A 23,230-nucleotide genomic window follows, 5' to 3' on the forward strand; every position below is an offset into this window, starting at 1 on the left:
TAAATATGACAATTGTAAATTTACATGGTATGAGCCAGGTGCAGTGTACACACCTCTAATACCAGCAGTTTGGGAGGCTGACGAGAGGAGGATCACAAGTTCAAGGTCAACCTGGGCAACTTAGGGAGAAATGGTCTCAAATAAAAATTGAAATGGGTTGGGGATGTGGCTCAGTAGTAGACTGTCCCTGGGTTCAACCTCAGTGACACACACACACACACACACACACACACAAAAGAACAAAAAGTTATATAGTATGCACTTAATAACATAGCCTCAAGTTAAATAAAAGAAAAATTAGCAAACATAAAAGGAGAAAAAGGGAAATCGAAAATCACAATGCAGGCATTTTCCCCTCTTAGGAACCAATAGAATGAGAAAAAAAAAATCAGTGAGGATATAGGAGATCTGTACTGTAAAATTAACAATTAAAATAATTGGCATATGTAAAATGTGGAACCAAACAATGTTAGTATACACATTATTTAAAAGTACACACAGAATATGCATATATAAAAATTGATCATATGCAAGGCTTCAAAGCATGTCTCAAAAATTTTCAAAGAACTAAAGTCATCCAAAGTATGTTCTCTCACTACAGTGAAAGTAAGCCAGAAATCAATAGAAAAAAAAAAAAAAAAAAAAAAACTAGAAACACCCCCAACTACTTAGAAATTAAGGACTAAATTGCCATAAAAAAATCAATCACAATGGAAATTGTGAAATATTTTAAACTAAGTAACATAAAAATATGACATAATACTTGCAGGATGCAGCAAATGCTATGATTAAAGGAAAAAGCATAACCTCGAATGAAAATATTTTTAAAAACCAAAGATGTAAACTTCCATCTGAAGAAACTAAAAAATATTTCTGGAATTACAACCAAACTGCATAGAAGAAAACAATAAAGATAAAAGCAGAAATACATGAGATATAAAATAAACATAAAATACAGAAAACAACCAAATAAAGATTGAAAGGATTACTAGTATTCACAAAACTTTTAACAATATGCATCAACATAAGTGAGAATTACCAGTTTAAAAAAATCAATGTCAGGAATGAAAAATAGATACAAGACCACAAACCTATGAACATTCAAATAATTATAAGAGGATATTTTTTAAAAACCTTGTATCAGGATGAAACGGACAAATTCTTAGAAAAAAATACAACTTATTAAAACACAAAATAAATAAGATATTTGAATAACTGTATACTTATTAAAGCAATTGAATTCATATTTTAAAGTCTCCCAACAAAAAAATTTCCAAACCCAAATGCCTTTTTTTCTAGACAGTGTGAATTTTTTAGACATTTGAGCAATAATTTAAATCTGACAAAACTCTTCTCAGAAACAGAAAAAGAACAATAAACTCATTTCATAAAGTCAGCATATCCTGACATGCCAATCCCAACAAGGGTACCACAGCAAAGGAAGGACAGGTTAATCTCTTTCATGAACAAAGATGTTCCTCAATAAAATACTAGCAAGTCAAATCCAGCAACACACAAAGAGGAAAACATGACAACTTAGGTGAGTTTGTTCCAGAAGTACAAAGTTAGTTTAACACTCAAAAATCAATATGATTTAACATACTATCAACAAAATGAAACAGCACATATAATCAGAATGACAGAAAATATTTGCTAAAACTCAGCATCAATTCTTGATAAAAACTGAGATTAAAAATACAACTTTCTTAATCTAATAAATAACATGAAATATTATAGCTAATGGTGGGAAAAATTGATAGCTCTTCCCCTGAGATGAAGAACAGGATAAGGATACTTACAATCACTACTTCCATTCAACATTTTAAGAGAGATCCTAGCTCATGCAATAAGACAAGGAAAAGAAAAGTATAAAGATCAAAAAGGAGAAAATGAAACCGTCATTATTTACAGAAAACCAACTGGTGGCTGAAATAAAGTTGACATATAAAAATTAGTTATATTTATATATTCAGGAACAATTCAAAAATGAAATTTTGAAGTGTCCATTAAAGTACCATAAAAAGGGGGGAAAAAAAAAAACAGTAAGCAGTGACATTACTTCTTACCAGATTCATGACACTTAAACCCTAGTCTCCACCCTCTAAAGAAGGTAGTTTATGATCTGCTCAATCCCATTGTTATGAACTGTTATACAATTTTTTAAAATGACCAGAAATACAGTATTGAATATATAATCCCCAGAAGTTTTAATGTGTCCCAGACTTCTTTAAAACAGGAAGGGGGACAAAATCCCAAGTCATTTTGCTCTTCACTGAGCAACACAGATATGTACAAATATAGGAACATTTTGTATTTGCCTTGAATATCTTTAGATGACATCCGAAGATTCAACAAACTACCCAACACAGAATTAAATGAACAAACAGAAAAAAATCATACTGTATAGATAAAATGTTTCAGCTGCAATGTAAAGGGGAAGTGACACAGATCATTTATAATAAAACAACATGTATTTCAATATGCAAAAGCTCAGGTAGAACTATATGAAAAGACATAATAAAGTGATCAAATACTTGTAGCTGTGTGTAGATGGAATGAAACAGGTGGGGTCTCAGAAGGGGTGTTGCTTTGGGGAAGTAATTTTCTGAACTAAAGTAAATACGATCATCCTTAGATTTACACAGCACGTATGTAAAGCCAACTTATGTTCTAGGCTCAGAAAAGTGTGAGGGTTTTCACCTACTTCTTCAGCAAAACATTTAAAAATTGCAGAGGACATCGGCTAATCTGCCATTGACTGGAACAGTCCAGATACTGCAGGACATCTGATATTTCTGGTTTCTGCCCATGGATATTACCAGAGCCCCTCAATCAGGTGACCATTAAAAAAAAAAAAAAAAAAAAAAAAAAACACTAGCAAATCTCCTGTGTGTCCAATTCCCATTGAGAAGCACTGGCAAAGATGAATCCCTAATCCCAGCTCTACTACATGCTAGCCCTGAAACCCTGAGAAATTCCTTAGGCAGATGCAGATCACCTTGAAACATCATTTTGCCACCCATCCAGTCAAAAAAAAGCAGCACAAAAATCCTTGAAAGATCGTGAGTTTTCTCTAAAGGTATCAAAAGTCATGTTGGTTAAGGGAAAAAAAAAAAAATCACAATGCTTTTGAATTTTCTTATGCTTATTTTATTTTTAATTACAGATTCGGGGGTGTATACCATATTATTTTTTTAATACATAGGGCCTATAGTCTGGTTCTAAGTCTGTTCAGTTTCCAATCAGATTTTATAATAACTTCCATTGAAAAAATTCTCTCATGAGTCCCTCGCATAGATAAGGCTCAAATCCGAGTTTTGCCACATTAAAATGTTTTATGTATATATATATATATATATATATTACATATATATATCTTAATATATATATGTTAATTTGCTTACAGAATATCATGTTGTTCTTTAGAAACAAAATCTAGACAAATAACAGAAGCATTAAGAGAACTATCTTTCCTGACCTCATGTAGACAAAAATAAAATAAAATCCATCCAACTTTTCACATTTTCCTCTCCTTTCAATCTCTGTTTCTAAGACCTTGTTTCATAAAATACACCAAGAACTCATTGAAAAGGAAATCTGGAGCTCAATTTCTGGAGTTAAAATGTCTGTTTTCCAAACAAACACAACCTGGGATATTAGTTAAAAGCTATCATTTTCTATAGTTCACATTTCCCCTTTTATAATAAGTAAATTAATCCCAATAATGAATAATATTGACAATTTTATTAAAACCATAATTTCACCATGCTGCTTATTTCCAAGCCCTTGCTTGGAAATAATGAATGGTTTTTGAGGTAAAAAAAAGACCTGGGTTTGAATTCTGGCTCTACCACTTATAGCTACATGTCCCTGAACAAAAGCTTAATCCATTTCTCTACATGTAAAATACTACCCACCTTCTTCCAGTATTGTGACAATATGTAAATTACCTCACAGAGAGCTTTTCACATACTAGTTGTTCATTAAATAAGAGTATGGTTATTATTATAATTAGCTATCATGTTTGCCAATATCTACTTATTAACTAATTTCATTATTTTCTTCTTAGATGTGTCATATGTAATTTTTTTTTTCTGGCTTGCCAAGCATTTTCAGATAGGCTGGTATATGTTATAAAATGTCTTTTGCAGTTAAAAAAAAAAAAACCTCACTGGGCCAGGTGCAGTTGCACACACCTGTAATCCCAGCAGCAGCAGCTTGGGAGGCTGAGGCAGGAGAATCACAAGTCCAAAGCCAGCCTCAGGAACTTAGCCCTAAGCAATTTAGTAAGACTGTGTCTCAAAGTGAAAAGTAAAAAAGGCTGGGGATGATGTTGCTCAGTGGTTAAGCACCCTGGATTCAATCCCTAGTACCAAAAACAAACAAAAAACTCACTGGACTATCCTAAGATACACTAAAAAGAGGGAAAAGAAAGGAAAGTAGTTTTTAATTTTCAAATTTTGAAACATTTTACTGAATACCAGTCATGTGACAGTAAATTATAAAAATGCAAGTTCTGCCTACCAACATCCTGGTCATTCATTCGCCCCTGTCAATCTCTTAAATTTCACCAAGTTGTCTCTTTCAGTTTTTACAGGGAAAGTTGACTTCTACACAATTGGTACATTTTAGTAGTTTTTCTGCTGTCCTTTTTAGCTTAAAGACTCTAACTTTTAGTGTATTTGTTTCATATTCAGGTCACTGACTGGTGTGTTGGTACCCACAAATAGCTCTCATGGTCTGGTTGCCATGGTCACACCTTCTCTTCGAAACCAACCTGCACACACACACACCACTTCACATCACACACTCAGCTGGGTTCAATAGCACATATCCATCTCCCGGCTCTGAGGGATTCTTTCCAGAAACTGGCTTGGAAGAATCTAGATAGATAGATAAGATAGATAGATAGATAGATAGATAGATAGATAGATACATACATACATACATACATACTATAGTATCTATTGATAGACAAAACTTTGAAAACCAAATTAATAAGTGATCATTTATGTCAGTATTCTTCCAACTGTTTTGAATGAGACTCAGTAAAAATAGATCTGATGTCAGAATACAGTCAACATACATAAACATAAATATCTAAAACAGAAGTAAATTATAGAAAACAAGTTGCTCTTGCCACGTGCAACAATTTCTGACATTTTCTATTGTTTCATCTAAAATGTTGCTTAAGACTTTCTGAACTGTTTTCTAATACCCCACAATCGAAAAAAAAAAAAATGTAGCCTAGCATTTCTGCAGGTTAGAGTTAAAGAAACTGAGACTCAAAGAAATGAAGGGTCTTGTACTAGGTCACCAAGTGCGATAACTGAACAAGCCAGAACCTGACCATTCTGACTCCCTGCTCAAGGCTGTTTTCAACCCAAAGTGAAACAAACATTCTAAATACCAACTCCCCTCAGATAGGACTGGAGATCTGAAGCCTAAAACATGCTGCTACTCTGAGAAACCAGGAACATTTTGATTCTAAACGATGGTGAACACTGACCTCAACCTGAACCTCCAATTTAGGCAGGTTTAATTTTTTCTAAGTCAAGCCCATGGCCTAGCATGACTTGGCAAATAAGCATTTTTCTTCTTTTCATTAACCCTTTCTCCAGCCAATGCAAACAACACAGGAAAAGCCAGTGTTTTTCTCATAGTTAGTTTTAATACTTCGGTTACACATGCACAGGCATTGTTTGTCCATGAAAGGCTGGCTTAGAAACAGGGATGAATAGTTCCTCTTTGCATTTACCAGGCTCATGCACAGCTGTTTTCTTCCCCATGAAGGCTGCTTAATTAAAATTTAAACATCAAAACCACATAGATCAATACGTGGACGTGAATGATCCAGAGCCTATGAGATGTTAATGCTACTAACACCAGCCACCCCGGGCACTTTTAAAGCCTCAATTACAGAAAGTGCGATTGCTTAAGAACCTTCATTACAAACAGTTTGGCAGCTTAAAATGTCTATCCACTGACATCAGGTTGTGTGGGGGTTTTGTTGTTGTTATTTTGTTTTGTATTCCTCCTTCTCCTTCTTTAGTGTGTGCCGGTGTGTGTGTGTCTGTCTGTCGAGCAGGTTACAAGGTGGGAATCCTGTATCAAGCCAGAGTCAGTAGCAGACTCCTGGGGGGTGAAGGCCAAACCCGGAGGCTCAGAGCGCAAGAAGGCTTGGACCCTGTGCTATTGCACTGACCTCTCTGAAAACCTAACCCAGGCCCGAAGGGTCGTGAGACGCACTTGAGGCGAAAGAGCAGCATGTGACGTGCCCCGAGTGCTGCGTTGCCTCCTCGGGGGCGCGCAAGCCCCCAAAGCCCAAGGGCAAAGCGCTGGGGCCTCCTTAAAGCAGAGCGCGCCAGGAGAGGGTGGGGTGCAAACTGCTGCGCAGCGGCTCCGGAGCGAGAATACAGAGAGCGGGTTGGGTGAAGGGCGGGCTAGCGAACCCTAAAATTAGCGCTCCGGAAGCTGGGGCAGTGCGCCGCTGCGCGGAGATGGCGGCCACCGGAGCGCTGTCCCTGGGGTGCGCGGCCCCTCAGAGCCTTCCGAGCGCGCGAGGACCAGGAGGGCGACCAATGCAGAAGGCAGGAAGAAGGAAGGAAGAACACGGGACCACGTGTAGCCTCTTGAGACCCAGGGGTCCATTGCTCCTCCCCCAACTGCGGCAGAAAATTTAAGAGCTTCAGAATTTAAAACCCCAGAATCCTCCAGAATCCTTGTTGTTGAACTTGAAAATTTGGTTGGCTCATTTTCAGTGAGACCTTTCCTTTCCTGAGTTTTCATTTAAACCCGTTTCTCTCCTCCCCCATTCCTCAAACAGAATTAGTGTTGCTCTTTGGTTTGAGGGGTCTGGGTGTTGTTTTTGTTTTTGTTGGGGGGGCGTCCTTTTCTGGCGGGGGGGTGGGGAGGTCCGAGCTGGGAGGCGGGGTGCACCCGAATATGTCCCAGCAAGATAAACAATTCTGAAGGTCAGATGGCTTCCCACTGGGCCCTCTGAAAAGATTAATGCCCGTTAAGAGATTCTCCATCAACGTTTTTCAAGAGAACCCAAACTGGTTAAGTCCCAAGTATTTCAGATATGCCAATAATGCATTGAAAACCTACATTTTAATGATTAACTATTGTGAACACCCCAAAATAAAATTATCAAAATTCTGAAAGCTATTATAAGGAAATCTGTGAAATGGAAATACGTGTTAGCCAAGATTAAATACAGAATAAAAAGCTGTAGTTATATTTAGCGCTACAAAAATGGAAAATTGAATGACACTATTTGGAAACCAAAAGTCAGTCACTTAAAAGAGACATTTATTACATAACTAGAATTTTTAGAATAATGTATGCATAGTAATGTTAAATCAGCCATTAATACAACTTAAACATATTCATGGAGTGACATCTCATCCCTAGCATCTTTTAGCCTCCCCTCTGCAGCTGTCCCCTTACCTTTATTTTCAGAATCTTTCATTCTCTGCTTCCTCCCTCAGCTGCAAATAAGCAGAAAAGTCCAGCTGATTCTGCAACCCTGACTTTTGATTTGTCATTCACAGACAGTCAGCGGTCTCGGGGGCGAAGTCCCTCAGCGGAGGAGCACCCAGGCTATGATAATTGCATGCAAGTCGGTGTGCGGGGTTATAATTTTGCTTATGCTAGAGCGGAAAGGATGGGGATGAAGGCAGACGTAAACACAACTTCCAAAACATGGCATGGAACCGGATCCGGAGCCAGGCTTGCCTTTCCTTCCCTCAGGGTATGGGAACCAATTGTTTAGCGCCTCCTTGTCTCCGGAGAGATTGGTTCACATTAAAAGGCAAATGTCTGTGCCCTGCGCTGGGCTTGTTTTCAAACAGTAACCTCACTTTTGAAGGGGATTAGGAGCCCTGTGTTTTGTTTTCACTTACATATTCATTCATTGCTTCATTCATCTCATCAACATTTTTTACCCCTCTGTGGTTCAAGAACCATGGTAAGTACTGAGGATACAGCAGTATGTGAGACCAGTCCCCAGTACTCAAGGTGCTCACTGCTGTTTAAAAACAAAAGCGTGAAGTGCAATACAAGGACCTGTGCCTGGTGTGTGAACACAGGTTACTGAATTCAGTCAGCCCAGGTCTAAGTAGATAATCAAGGAGACTTTATTGATTGGTTGTAAGCCATTGGTGACTCAGCCAGGAATAGGTATGAGAAAGCCAAACCAGGAGATCCCTCTGCTGCAAGGCAAGGAAAATTCAAGCAAATCTTCCAGTCATTAAAGCTTACTTCATATCCTTAAACAACTGGGATTCATTAATTCATTCCTTTGATCATTCACTCAACAAATGGTTATTTGTGCCAGACACTTTCTCCCTATTAGGGTTTTAGAATACAAAAACAAACCAAGTGCCTGCTCCCATGACCAGTACATTCTGGTGGGAGGATTCAGACAGGCAATAGGCAAACAGACATATATTTAATGGCAATAAATGCTGTGAAGAAAAATGAAGCATGGAAATCAGATAACAGAGGTGCCATCTTAGATAGGGAAGCCAAGTGAGGCGACATTTAACTTATGGAAAATAGGTCAGGATCATCAGTCTTCCCTCTGTCTTCACTCAGAATTCTTTTTTTGTTGTTTGTTTACTTAAGTTGGGAACCCTCAGAACCTTCTCTACTCCAAATGCCCTCACTGATGTCTGGTGTTTGTTCTCCATTATTCAGGTTGGTAAACTGATACCCATAAAGATTAACTGACCCAATCTAAGACCTAAGTTGGGAGAAAAGCAACAAAAAGAAATACATCTACCTGTTGCTCTCATCCAAGAAATTGCTGGGTTAAATACAATATTGACACAAAATTTACTGAACTAGGAGTCAAGTAATTGAAGACTTCTCTGCCTACCATTTATTAACTGAGTAGTGTAAGACAGATGACTTAGCCTGTCTGTCATCAATTTCCTCATGTGTAAAATGGGCTAATCATACCTGCTCTGGATATACACCAGGCTGTTTGCAAGATCAAAAGAGAGAACAGATGCAGTACTTTGTAAACTAAGCACTCTATAAATGAAAGGTATAATTACCAACTGCTTGGGCACATTTAAGAAGACTAATTGCCAGTGTTCAGCTACCCATTATGCAGCCAAGAGTCAAATAAGGCTATGGAGTGATTTTATGACCACTAGGGTTCCCTGCGGGTGATTTCTAGTTGCTAAAATTTGAAGACTCTCTGGAAGTTTGGAAATTTTTAAGGTTATTTTTGTTTTGTTTTGTTTTGTTTTTTTTTTTGGTTTCCATCTTTCCTTGGCAGTAATAACTTTTTGCTCTTGTTTGACAACTTAAGACCAATGAAGAATATGCCGCTATCGTTTTGATCTTGAATATCCTCCAAAGGCCCATGTGTTAAAGACATGGTCCCCAAGGTGGCGACATTTGGGAGGTGGTGGAAACTTTAAGAGGTGGATCTTAGAGCAAGGTCTTTAAGTCATTGCGGGTATGGCCTCAAAGGGTACTGTGGGACCCCAACCCTTCCTCTTTTTCTTTGCTTCCTCATCATGAAGCAAAAAGTTCTGCTGTACCACATGCACCTGCCATGATGTGCTGCCTCACCACAGGCCCAAAGTAATAAAGCCAATCATGGACTGGAACCTCCAAAGCTATGAGCTAAAATAAACATTTTTTTTCTTTATAAGTCATCCCGGGGATTTTGTTACAGTGGTAGAAAGCTGACTAACACATGTGCCTTCATCATAACTCCTCACTAGCCACCAAATGAGGCACCAGCCCATACATCACATCAAAGAAATGGCCATCTCTGCCTTCCATGACTAAGTCCAGAACAGTTAAAATGTGACCAGTAGCAGCACATTGCAGAGCTGAGAAGCTGAGGAATTTATGCACCATTTCATTCAATGGTATTCTTTGTGCCAGGTATTGCTCTGAACAATTAAGACTGACACAGAGCCAAAAAAATTCTCTGTCCTCAGGAGCTTATGGTCTCAGGTCAAGAGGTTTCTACAAGGTGTGCTGAACTATCAAGTTAGACAAAGGAATGTCCAGACCTGGGTTGGATAGTGGGGCAAGGGTTCTGAGGCAGAAAAGACTAGGTTCAAACACAGGACCATTTACTGGCCACTAAGGTTAGATGGGACAAATTCTTGTACCTCTCCAAGTTTCCATTCCTGATCTGTAAGATGAAGATAATAATAGTACATTTCCCCTAGGGACGGGTGAGACTCAAATGAGTTAAAACTTGTAAATTGCATGGCATGAAGTCTGACGCATAAAGTAAGGGCTCCATAAATACTATAAGATTAATATCATTACCTATGACCTGGGTCAAATTTAGCCCTCTGAGCCTCAGTCTCCTCATAAAATATGAAAAATAATAACTAGTTTGTATGGTTATTGTGAGAATTACATATCAAAGAGGAAATAAAGCTCTTGGCATAACCACTGACCAGTCTCACTCCAGGCCCTTTTTAATCAAGCAAGCTGCTCCAGGGTGGGGTTGGGGAGTAGTAGGAAAGTGGGAGAAGGGAAGAAGGGCTGCCATTTTATACTTCAAAAGAAACAACTATTTTTTTGGAAGTGTAGTCAAGACTAGGGACCCCTGCATCTTACCCAACACTGAAATTTGGAAAGTTTCAAGTGTTCAGAAAAGTCAAAAGATTTGTACAGTGAGTCCCAGGTTCAGGTACATTTTGATATATTTGGTACATGTTTCTCTCTATTCATCCTCGATTGATTTTTTAAAAAAAATATGCTGGGGCAGTTTGAAGGTCTCATTAAATAAAAAGCCTTTATTTCCCCTCCTGACACCATACACTGATCCCCTGGCCACTCCTTCCAGGATCATGTCTTGCGTTGCCCCAGGACAAACCTCAAGGCCATACCTCAGGGTGGGACAAAAATGGCCTCAAACTTGGAGTTTTCCACAACAAAGCAACTCTCTGGCAGACTCCAACCTTCAAATAAACTGGAATAATGAAACCAAGAACCACTATAAGCAGGCACTGCTGGGCATGATGCTCTGTCTCAACAACTGCATGGAGGGAAGGTTTCAGGCAGGCTCCACTGGCCATTGAGTCCCTCCACAGCTCTGCACATTCCTTCTCTTGTTAGATGCCACTTCTGAGTCACTAGAGTGGTGAGTCATGCCTAGCAGGCGAGGCCATCTTGAGAGCAAATCGAAGAAAATTTTCAAGAACAACCAGTGAGACCCTGAATTGAAAGGGAATGAGGATATTTATTGTCCTGGCATTCAAAAGGAAAAGGAAAACAACACTGCAGCAATACTGGGGGTTAAATGTCTAAGCTGCAACTTTTACTCTGAAGAAAGACCGAAACAAACAAAAAAATTAAAAACCCTTCTATATTCCTTGGAGTACTTTCATTTCTTGCTTAATGGATAGGTAAGCAAGGAGAGACGCAGAAGATCCCTCCCTCATGAGGCAGATCAAATGTCTTTCTGATGAGGCTGGAGCCTCTTCTAGCTTCCTCGTTCATTGCCTAGACATGGCAGTGGGGGGTAAAGGAGGGTGGCTCCCCCACTCCATCACACTTGGTCTTCCTCAGTCCAGCCAGGCCTCTGGTTTGCTCAGAGCACCAAATGACCATAAAAGAGGTGAGGCAAAAGAGAAGAGGTGCTAACGTGTAGAGGGGGTGGAGGTGTATGATGGGGAACTAACCACAGAAGAGAATAACACTACCATAAGAAAAGCTGGTAGGGCTGGGCTTGCAGCTCAGTGGCAGAGCGCTTGCCTGGCACGTGTGAGGCACTGGGTTCAATGCTTAGCACCACATAAAAATAAATAAATAAAATAAAGGTTTGTGTCCTTCTACCATTTAAAAACATTAAAAAGTAATAATAAATAAAAAATTGGTTAAACTCCCATGATGCCAAGTTACCAGGCAATGGGAAGAAAAGTAACTATCTGCCAGGCAATTTTCTTATTTCCTTTTTCACACATTTATTGAGAACTTATCTGTCAAAGAGTGTCTTTAAGGATGCTCACAGCAGACTGCCTGGGTCTGAATCCCAGGGTACTAGTTGTGTAACTTTGGAAATTTAAAAAAAAAATTTTTTTTTTTTTTAAACCCGGCTCTCTCTGCTGTACCTTTCCTCATTTATAAAATAGGGATTACTATAAGAATTAAAAACTAAATGAAACATGCACTGCTTCAGACTGTGGCTTCCACACAATGAGCAGTGCATACGATTTAACTCTTGCCAGTCCCAGTTTTCTGGGAAGCAGAGTCAAGGTCACTTGCCAAGACAAGGAGGGGAGGGATATGATCCTATTATTCTCCTTTTATTGGTGAGAGCTTGGGATCCCAGGAGGGTCTGATAATATATTCATTGCACAGTCAGCAAATTGAAGAGTTAAGACTTAACCCCACATTTGCTGGCTTGAAAGCCCTTGCTCATTCCACAGGTCACAGGTTCTCATCTTTCTACAAGCATCAGAATCATTGTAGAGCTTGTCAAAACACAGGTTTCTGAGCCCTGACCCCCAGAGTTTCCAGTTTGACAGCTCTGAGGTGGGTGCTGAGAATTTGCATTTTTAACAAATTCAAGGGTGATGTTGATACTGTTGGTCTGGAGAACAGGCTGAGAGAACCATGGCTCTACCATTGTGCACCGGTCTGCAGAAAGGATGGCAGAAGGAATCAAGCTTAATATTGTAGATCCATGGGATTTTCCCACTCTGGCAAAGGGTTGGTTACTTCCAGAGCTTAGCTGATGCGTCTCATATTTAAATAGTCTTTTCATATTTATGATCTCATTTGATCTTTCAAAGGACCTTGGGAATAAGCTAGGTAGAGAGGACTGCCTCCATTTAATGTGATTTGTTTTTAGGGACAGATTTTCAGAAAATGACAATAAAAGACAAAACCAATTACCTGGCAAGGGTTCTGTCCTCCTCTCCAAGTAACCTATCCTAGAAAGTACTCCCTGCTGATGAAGCCTGTCTCTAGTTCCAGCTGAGTTTTCCCAGGGACAACCACAGCTCAGGAAAGGACTCCTTGCCCCAGCAGAGTCTGGATGAGGTGACTTCTCCTGGGAGGAACTCAGGGTCAATTATCAACCATAGTTTTAGGACTAGAGAAATCTGCTGATCACAAAATATTTCTACTCTCTGTTCACTCCCTTTTCTGTAACCTAAAAACTTCCATAATTGACTAAAATAGCATTCTCTGGAAAGAACCAATGCACTTGGAGGACTAATTCCACCCAACATAGTTTGCCTATATTCTCATTCAGAACTACTTACATGGTATATTTTTTAAGGTTGTTTTCACATCTAAATCAAATAAATGACTAGTATCTATAATATGTAAATAATTATAAATAATAAGAAAAACTACTGAAGACAAGCTTAATGGTACCTTGTAAAATAATGTATGTGCTTTTGTATAACTGATATCACAGAAATGCCCATAAGTTGACTGTTTTGAAATTTAAACAATTAAATAAAAATTAAAAGAGGATACTTACAGAAAAAAGAAAAAGAAAAACTACCAAATAAAAGAATAGGAAAATATAGAATAAGCTTTTCGTAGAGGTTCTCACAAGCATGGCCAATATTCAGGTGAAAAGACACTCAACTTCATTATTCATCAAGGAAATCAATATAAAATAAGCATACAGTACCATTTCATACCCATTAAATCGCCAAGCATTAAAAATCTAGCAATAGAGGCTGGGATTGTGGCTCAGTGGTAGAGCACTTGCCTAGCATGTGTGAGGCACTGGGTTGGATTCTCAGCACCACATTTAAGTAAATGAACAAAATAAAGGTTAATCAACATCTAAAAAATACATATTTTTTAAAAAATCTAGCAATAGATGGGAGTAGTGGTGCACACCTATAATTCCAGTGGCTCAGGAGGCTGATATAGGAGGATCATGAATTCAAAGCCAGCTTGAGCAATGGCTAAGAAACTTAGTGAGATCCTGTCTCTAAATAAAATACAAAATGGGGCTGGGGATATTGCTCAGTGGTGGAGTGCCCCTGAGTTCAATCCTTGGTACAAAAGAAAAAAAAAAAAAACTAACAATAGATACTGATGGAACTGGAGAACATCATGCTGAGTGAAATAAGCCAGACCCAGAAAGTGAAGGGTAAAATTTTTCTCTCATATTCAGAAGCTAGAGAGAGAAAAAAATGAATTAAAAGGAGGGGGATCTCATGAAAAACAGAAGGGAGACCAATAGAGTAAAAGAAGAGGCTCAAAGGTGGGAGGGGAAAGCATAGGGAAATCCTGGGGAATGAAATCTACCAAATTATGCTATGTCCATGTACAAACACAACGTAATGGATCATATATGTAAATATATTATGATAATGAAGTAATTAAAATAATAATAACAATTATAGAAGGAACAGTAGGAGAGTAGAGCAAACGAGATCAGTGCAAGGAAGAGGGGAGGTAAAGGGAAGGTACTGGGGAATGAGATTGATCAAATTATGTTATGTGCATGTACAAATATGGTATAATGAATCCTACTATCATGTATAATTATAAAGCACCAATAATTTTTTTTTTAAAGTCTAGCAATACTTAGTAAGAAATCATGAATCTCACACATTGCTGATAAGAACGAACTGAACTAGCAGGAACGTATAGATATTTACTTGTTAATATTCCAGATTTTTAAAAAAAGAATATGATCTTTGATCCAGTAATTGTCCTTCTAGGTTTTAATACTATAGCTATCGTCACAAAAGTTCAGACTCATTCTCTTTGGAGCTATACAGGAATTAAATAATTCATTCATTCTGAACATATTTATTGAACATCTACTATGTACAGGAGAAAGCATAAGGATGAAAAGAAGCCAAGAGTCCCTAGAAGCCATGGTCCTTCTTACCTGCAGCCTCTGTGTTATAGGGGGTGGAAGATGGGAGAAAGAAGGGAGGTTGGTGCAGAAGACCTTTTGGTGGGCCCAAAAGATGTAGCTGTCCCAAAGTATCCTCCAGCTATGATCTTTTTCCCATTGCTCACTCAACTTTCCAGTTCTACAACTAACCATATTTGGGGAGGGATCATATGGTCAAAGATCTGGACTCATATTTATAAAAATAACAACCAGTCCTTTGTGAGTCTCCATGTATCAGGAACTCGCTTAATCATCACAATAACATGATGACATAGAAATTTTCATCCCCATCTTGCAGATGATATATAACTAAGTTTTAAAAAGATTAAGAACTGTTAACTTTTTTTAACATAGTTAACAAAATACCTGACATACACCGAAATACCTGACATAAACAACTTAAAGGAGGAAAGATTTGTTTCAACTCATTGTTTCAGAGGTTTCAGTGCAGGGTGGGTCATTCCAGGCCTATGGTCAGGCAGTGTGTCATGGTGCAAGGATGTTGCAGAGCAAAGTTGTTCACCTCATAGTTCAGGAAGCAGAAAGAGAAAGAGAAGGTGGAAGGGGTCAGGGACAAGATATAGTTCCCAATGACACACCCCAAGGACCAATTCCCTCCAAACATGCCTTACCTCCTACAATTTTTATCACCTCCCAATAATGCCATCAGCTATGAATTCCTTTTTTTTTTTTTTTTTTTTGGGGGGGGTGCTGGGGATCAAACCCAGGTCCTTGTACTTACTTACAAGGCAAGCACTCTACCGACTGAGCTATCTCCCCAGCCTCAGCTATGAATTCCTTAATGGATTAATCCATTGACGAGACCAGGGCCCCCTTGTGATCCAATCAGTTTCCAAAGTCCCCACCTCTGAACAATGCCAGATTGGGGACCAAGCCATCAACACATGAATCTTTGGGTGATACTTCTTATCTAAACCATAACAAGTACCCTGGCCACGATCACACAGCTCATTAGTGTGCCACATATTAGTGTCATGTTATAATCACAGTCTAACATCAAAGCATAGGATTCTGGAAGCCCAAAGTGATATTGATATCATCATGAGAAATTCATGCCACTCTTCAAAATATCAAATATAATTAGGATACGGATTTCTTTAACTGCACAGCACATAATAATTTTACCTCTCCCTTCCATGAATAGAGACATTAAAACATGTTTATTTTGTTCAGGGAGATGTGACAGGGTATTCCACAGGTAGTCAGGTCCAAGTCAGACACTCACCAGTCACATGACTTCCTACATGTCACTCAGGTGTCTAGATTCGCCTTTCTCAGGTATAAAATGAGGGAAATAACGTCTACCCTCCCTCCTTCCAGGGGTATTATCAAGATCTGAGAAAGATCTTGTAGTTGAACTACTCTATAAAGTAGCTTTTAAAAGAAAATATTATAATGGCTTTATCCACAGAGCGTATGGGGGAAGGGACGAGAAATAAATAGTAGAAAAACATAGAGAACAGATAAAATCCCACCTAAGAACTGTACTTGGAAGCCATGGGTGAACTCCCAGGACAGGAACAGAGAAACAGAGAGCAGAGGATGCTGTGCATGCAGTGTAGACTTGGCTTATTAATTTAAAAACTAGAACTCTTATTCTAACTCAAGTTACTATAGTGGCAGTGTACGTTTACTCCTCTTTTGTACACATTCACACAACTCCTAGAATCACACTCTGTGTGCAGTTGTCACTCAAGGAATACCTGTTGCAATCCTCAGTCTCAATTAAGTTAAAGGAAAGGGCTTATAAGCTGTCAACCCTAGGTTTCAGCAACAGTTCTTGATGACAGGAGGAATTTTTACCAGTGAACTGACTAAAAGTAGGAACACACTACTTTGAAAGTCAGCAAAATGACAATGTCAACCTATAGAATCTTCCTAGCTACACCAATAGAAAAGTTTGTTTCCAGTGCAATAAATAAATATTTGAAAGATAACTATTGCTGGTCTTTGTCAAATTTATTCTTATAATGCTTACCATGTGCCAAAACCTCATAACTATTAATTCATTGGATTCATTCATGCATTCAATTCTCAGAACAGGATAGAGGTGACTATCAGTGACAGGGCCAGGATGCCATCTGGTTTTTGCCCTAGATCAGGTCGGCCATTTTAGAAATCAAGGCATGTCAGCCTCTCAGAGGAAAGATCCTTGAATGAGGGAAGCAGATAAAACGCCCCCCACACCACCCACACACAAGACAGTGCCAAGCCCTGCACTTAGCCTAGCAGGAGAAGAAAGATGAATGAGCTTGTGAGGCCAAAATACCAGATGAAGTGACAAATGCCCTGCAGATGAAATTCTAAAGGAGAAGTTACAGGTGGCAGGAACCTCAGGAAAAGCTTCAGGGAGATGATGGCATCTGACTAGTCTTGGCAGAGGAGCAGGAAGCAGTCAGGCTGAGAGATGAGAGCATGGCCATTGCAGAAAGAAGTCAGAGCCAGCTCAACCTGTCATTTCTTTGCTTGGTGACTTCTCAGCTCACTTATAATAAAATCCCCACACCTCCTCCTGGCCTGCTGGGTTTTGAGTCCAGCACTATGTCCCTCCTTCCCCTGGCTGGGTTCCAGGAAACCACTCCTAAGCTATTCCCCCAGGCAAGGAAGCACTCCTCTGGCTGCCTGCCAGAAGTAACCCAGTCAGGCTTCAGGTCTCCTCTGGATGGCACTGGCTCAGAGGGGCTTCCCGGTGCACCTGCCTTTCCCTCTTCCAACTTCCATTCCTCCCAATTACCCATAGCACTGCAAGATGGGGATGTGTCTGTTTTAGGTGTGTAATGTCTGACTCCCTCTCTAGAAGTAGTTCCATGAGGAGGGGCCTTGATATTTTGTTCCCTTCAGGCCCCAGTAGAGAGAGGGACTCCATACAAATTGTGGAATGAATGGATGGAGTGAGTCAATGACTCAACGGATGTGAATTAAAGCCCCAGTGAGGGTAGGATGAAGTGCGCTTGGAAAGTAGTTTATCGTGGCCGGAGTTTGGGAGGTAACCCGGCAGTCTCGACAGACGGTTAGAAAATGGGTAGGTCGAGTCCCGATGGGCAACACCTTGAAGGAGCCTTATTTTTGGATTAAAGTTCCCCGACGGTACTGCATTGCAGGCTCGGGGCCAGGTGTGGGGGCGCCGGCCACCGGGATGCAAACCTGGGGAAGATCGCCTCGCCTGGCCTGCATTCCCTCTGTGCCAAGCCAGACGGACAGACAGGGAGGTCTAGGCGCGTGGGGGAGACTGCTGCGACCGACCCCGCGCTTCACCGAGGCCCCCCCCAAGGACTGCAGAGTGGTCATGTCCCCGCAGCCGACCAAGGGTCGGCGTGGGGGGGTCGCCGGGGCCAGGCTGGGCATCCAGGCCTCGCCGCCCACCTGCGCTCCAGGGAGGCTCACACTGCCCACTGCCCAAGAGGCCGCCCCCGCCGCCGAGCCACCGCGGCTCCGGGCAGCTGGAGGCCGGCGCCGGCGGGTAACAGGTCCCCGCCGACCGCGCCCACACTCACCCTGCGCCGCCTTGCCAGCCGAGCGCGTCCTCCAGAACCTCCGGGTCGCCTTCCACCGCCGCAGCGACGAGAACAGCCTCCGGCTCTTCTTGCCTCCTTTCTCAGTCGCGCCCATCGGTGCGCCCGCGCCCCTCCCCAGCCGCCGCCGCCTCGGCCCGAGGGTCACCGTTCGCTGCCACCGCCGCCGTGCCTCTGCCAGGTGCCCGGCCGCCGCCCGGCTGGACGCGGCCACCGGGGGCGGAGCTTGCGGAGGGGGGAACCGAACCCGCCGCAGGCGGCGGGTCGCGCAGCGCGGCGCTCGCGGGGTGAGCACCGAACAGGTGCACGACGAAGCCACAGCCCTTCACCCGGGAGGTGGGGCGCCGTGGCCAGGGACAGCCGGGCATCGTGGATTCACACAGGAAGCCCGTGGGTGCGCACTGCTGTCACTCCCACCTCGCACGCGATGAAATCGGAGCTCTGCCCAGAGATCACACAGGGCTAAGGGATGACTCCTGAGTCCCGGGCTCTTCTTTCCCCCCACACCTTACTACTACCTCAGAATGAATCAACGTTTTAGAAATAAGAAAGAAAAAAACCTGTGGGTACTCCTGTTTTCCTCATACAACAGATTATGAATTACCCATGATTTCTTGAGAACATATGTTCAGCCACTTTTACATGCATGTCATTAAACCTCGTAGCAACCCTGTGTCGTGGGAGGCGTTTCCTACTTTTCAGATGGGGAAACTGAAATAGCAGAGCTGAAGCGCCACCCACCCCGTGAGCACTACTTATCTTTGTTGAGATTCCGCTCCTATTCGGGAGAGGCTGAGGGGGAGATCAAAATGAAGGCACTGACTGGCTGCAGAATTAATAGCTAGTACTTTTGGAGTGCTTTTTATGTGCCAGTGGTATTCAGGGGAGTGAAACAATACTTAACCTCACAGATTGGGAAACTGAGCAAGAGGGCAAATTACATACCTATAACCTCCCTAAAACTTAAATGTTGGTCTCTAGTTACTAGAGATATGCATATTAAAACTCCACTGAGATTTCATCTCATTCCAGTCAGAATGGCAATTATCAAGAATAAAAATTGTTATATATATATATATATATATATATGCATATATAATGATATAATGTCTTAAAGAAGAATGAAATTATGGCATTTTCCAGTAAATGGAAGGAGCTGGAGAATATCATGCTAAGAGAAAGAAGCCAATCCCCCCAAAACAAAAGCTGAATGTCTTCTCTGATATGTGGATGCTAATTCACAATGGGAGGGGGGCTAGTGAAGAATACAGTTACTTTTGATTCAGTAGAGGGGATTGACGGGAGGGGAGCAGGTATGGGGATAGGAAGGATAGTAGAATGAATCAGACATTACTATCCTGTGTACATGCATAACCATATGACCAGTGGGATTCTACATTATGTATAACCAGAAGAATGACAAGTTCTACTCCATTATATATGATGTATCAAAGTGCATTCTACTGTCATGTATAACTAATTAAAACAAATTTTTTAAAAATTTTAATAAAGAATATAAGTAACAATATATGTTAGCAAGGAATGGGGAGAAAGGTACACTCATACATTGCTACTGGGATGGCAAATTGGTGCAACCACTCTGGAAAGCAGTGTGGAAATTCCTCAGAAAACTTGGAATGGAACCATCATTTGACCCAGTTATCCCACTCCTTGGTATACACCCAAAGAACCTAAAATCAGCATACTATAGTGATGTAGCCACATCAATGTTTATAGCAGCTCAATTCACAATAGCTAAAGTATGGAACCAACCTAGGTGCCCTTCAACAGATGGATGGATAAAGAAAATGTGGTATATATACACAATGGAATATTACTCAGCCATAAAGAAGAATGAAATTATGGTATTTGATGGTAAATGATGGAACTAGAGACTATCATGCTAAGTGAAATAAGTCAATACCAAAAATCCAAAGACCAAATGGTCTCTCTGATATGTGGATGCTAACACAGTACAAGCAGGGGAGAAGAATAGAAGTTCAGTAGATTAGACAAAGGGGAATGAAGGGAAGGAAGAAGGGATGGGAAAGGAAAGACAGTAGCTTGAATCAGGCATAACTTCCCTATGTTCACATGTGTAACTCCACATCATGTACAACCACAAGAATGGGAAGCTGTACTCCATGTATGTATAATATGTCAAAATACATTCTACTGTCATGTATATCTAAAAAGAACAAAATTTTTAAAAAGTTAAATATGCAGTCAAATCACATAATTGCCATTTTTATAGGTCCAACCAATTGAATATCAGACAAGAGCTTCACTAGGTGGTCAAATATAAAATCACCAATAGAGGCAGATGAAAATTGAATGCCCCCAGATGTGATATATTGAGAAAGACATGTTGCCTAGGGGTATTCTGGCCAGAAAAGAACGACCTAAATCTAATCATGAGGAAACATCAGATAAACCCAAAATGAGGCCTATATTACCATAAGAACAGGGGGTACTGGATGCTATGACCTATGCCTGTAATTTAAGCTACTCAGGAGCTTGAAGCAGGAGGATCACAAATTCAAGGCCACCCTGGGCATCTTAGCAAGACCCTGTCTCAAAATTCAAAAAGCTAGGAATGTAGCTCAGTGGTGGTATGCCTCCTGGCTCAATCCCCAGTGCCAAGGGGGAAAAAAAAGGAGAGGGGATACTGTGTAGTTCAAAATTAGTGATGTCAGAAAAGATAATGATCGTGAATATGTTCTACATCAAAAAATGCTGACAAGGGGCTGGGGTTGTGATAGAGCACTTGCCTAGCATGTGTGAGGCACTGGGTTTGATCCTCAGCACCACATAAAAATAAGTAAGTAAAATAAAGGTACATGTCCAACTACAACTAAAAAAAAAAATTTTTTTTTTAAAAGGCTGAAGAGACATGACAACTAAGTACAATACCTGACTCTAGACTGGACTCTGTATTGGAGTTGCATTTTGTTTTTTAAGTCTCCAAAAGACATTAAGTATGCTCATTAAAAAAAAATTGAATATGGGGGCTGGGATTGTGACTCAGTGGTAGAGCACTTTCCTGGCATGTGTGAGGCACTGGGTTCCATTCTCAGCACCACATATAAATAAACAAAATAAAGGTTCATCGACAACTAAAAAAAGATATTTAAAAATTTTTGTTTTAAAATTAAATATGGGGCCGGGGAGATAACTCAGTTGGTAAAGTGCTTGCCTTACAAGCATAGGGCCCTGGGTTTGATCCCCAGCACTGCAAAAATTAAAAATAAAAAAAAAATTAAAAAATTAAATTAAATTAAATATGGGCTGGGGATATAGCTCAGTTGGTAGAGTGCTTGCCTCGCATGCACAAGGCCCTGGGTTCAATCCCCAGCACCACTAAATAAAAAAATAAATAAGGATGGTAGAAGAGATATTTATTAATGATGTTATTATGTTATTAATGATGTTATTAATGATGTTTATTATTATTGTTGAAGTTTTATAACTACCTTATGGTTATTTAAGAAAATGTTCCTAGTTTTAGAAGATAGACACTAAGATATTTCAGACTAAAGAAACATGATGCATTTAATTTACCTTTAAGTGGTTGAGAAAAGGGGGCAGTTTTTTGTGTGTAGAAGATGAAGTAGGAAGAATCACTCTACCCAACACTAAGCCCTGCAGTAAAACTTCATTTATCAAATCAGTGTGGTATTCACAGAGCAATAGACACATAGAGCAGTAAAATAGAATAACGAACCCAGAAAAACACCCTCAGAAATATGCCCAAATGATTTTTGGCTAGGAGAAAGATAGCTTTTTCAACAAACGATCCTAGCACATTGGACATCCATAGGCCAAATAAATAAATCCCCACGTGAACCTCACACCTTATATAAAAATGAAGTCAAAATGGATTGTGGACTTAACTATAAAAGGTAAAACTACAGAAGTTTCAGAAAGAAATAGAAGGAAACTTCTAGGTCTAGAGGTATACATAGAGTTCTTCAACTTGTCTCCAAAAGCAGAGTCCACAAGAAGAAAAATAGGTAAGGTGGACCTTCTCAAAATATGGATATATATATATATGATATATATATATATGATAAGTAGAAACAATACATATATACATTATAAATAAATAGAAAAGTACATATATACATATGTAATATATAGAAAAATCCAATTAGGAAATGTGAAAAGACATGAACAGATATTTCACTGAAGAGGATACACAGATGACACATAAGCAATATAAAAAAATTCAGTATTATTAGTCATTAGGGAAATACAAATTAGAGCCTCAATTAGATATCATTATACACCTATCAGAATGACTAGAATGAAAAGCAGTGACAGCACCCAAATGCTGGCAAATTTGCAGAGACAGAAACTGGATCACTCATACATTCCTGGTAGGAACTGAAATGGTACAGCCACTCTGCAAAAGAGTTTAGCAGTTTCCTATAAAAGCTGAGCACACAACTACCACAGGATCCAGCAACTGCAGCCCTGGGAACTTTCCCCAGAAAAATGAAAACACATTCACATAAAAACCTATACATGGATGTTTATAAAAGCATTAGTTGTGGTAGCCAAAAACTAGAAACAACATACATATCGTTAAATGGGTGAATGATTGCATTCCTCCAATTTCTGTGACTAAAACCACAAAACTCAGAGATAAGCTGGGTTTTCTTCTACCACCAACCATTGCTCTCCATGGCATCCAGAGTAAAGTAATAGGCCCTTCCAACAAATGATCTACTTACCAAAGCTACTCAAAAATAGTGGTCATAGCCGGGCATGTTGGTGCATGCCTGTAACCCAGTGGCTCAGGATGCTGAGGCAGGAGAATTGAAAG

The sequence above is a fragment of the Sciurus carolinensis genome, chromosome 1 (assembly GCF_902686445.1).
Source record: "Sciurus carolinensis chromosome 1, mSciCar1.2, whole genome shotgun sequence".
Taxonomy (NCBI): domain Eukaryota; kingdom Metazoa; phylum Chordata; class Mammalia; order Rodentia; family Sciuridae; genus Sciurus; species Sciurus carolinensis.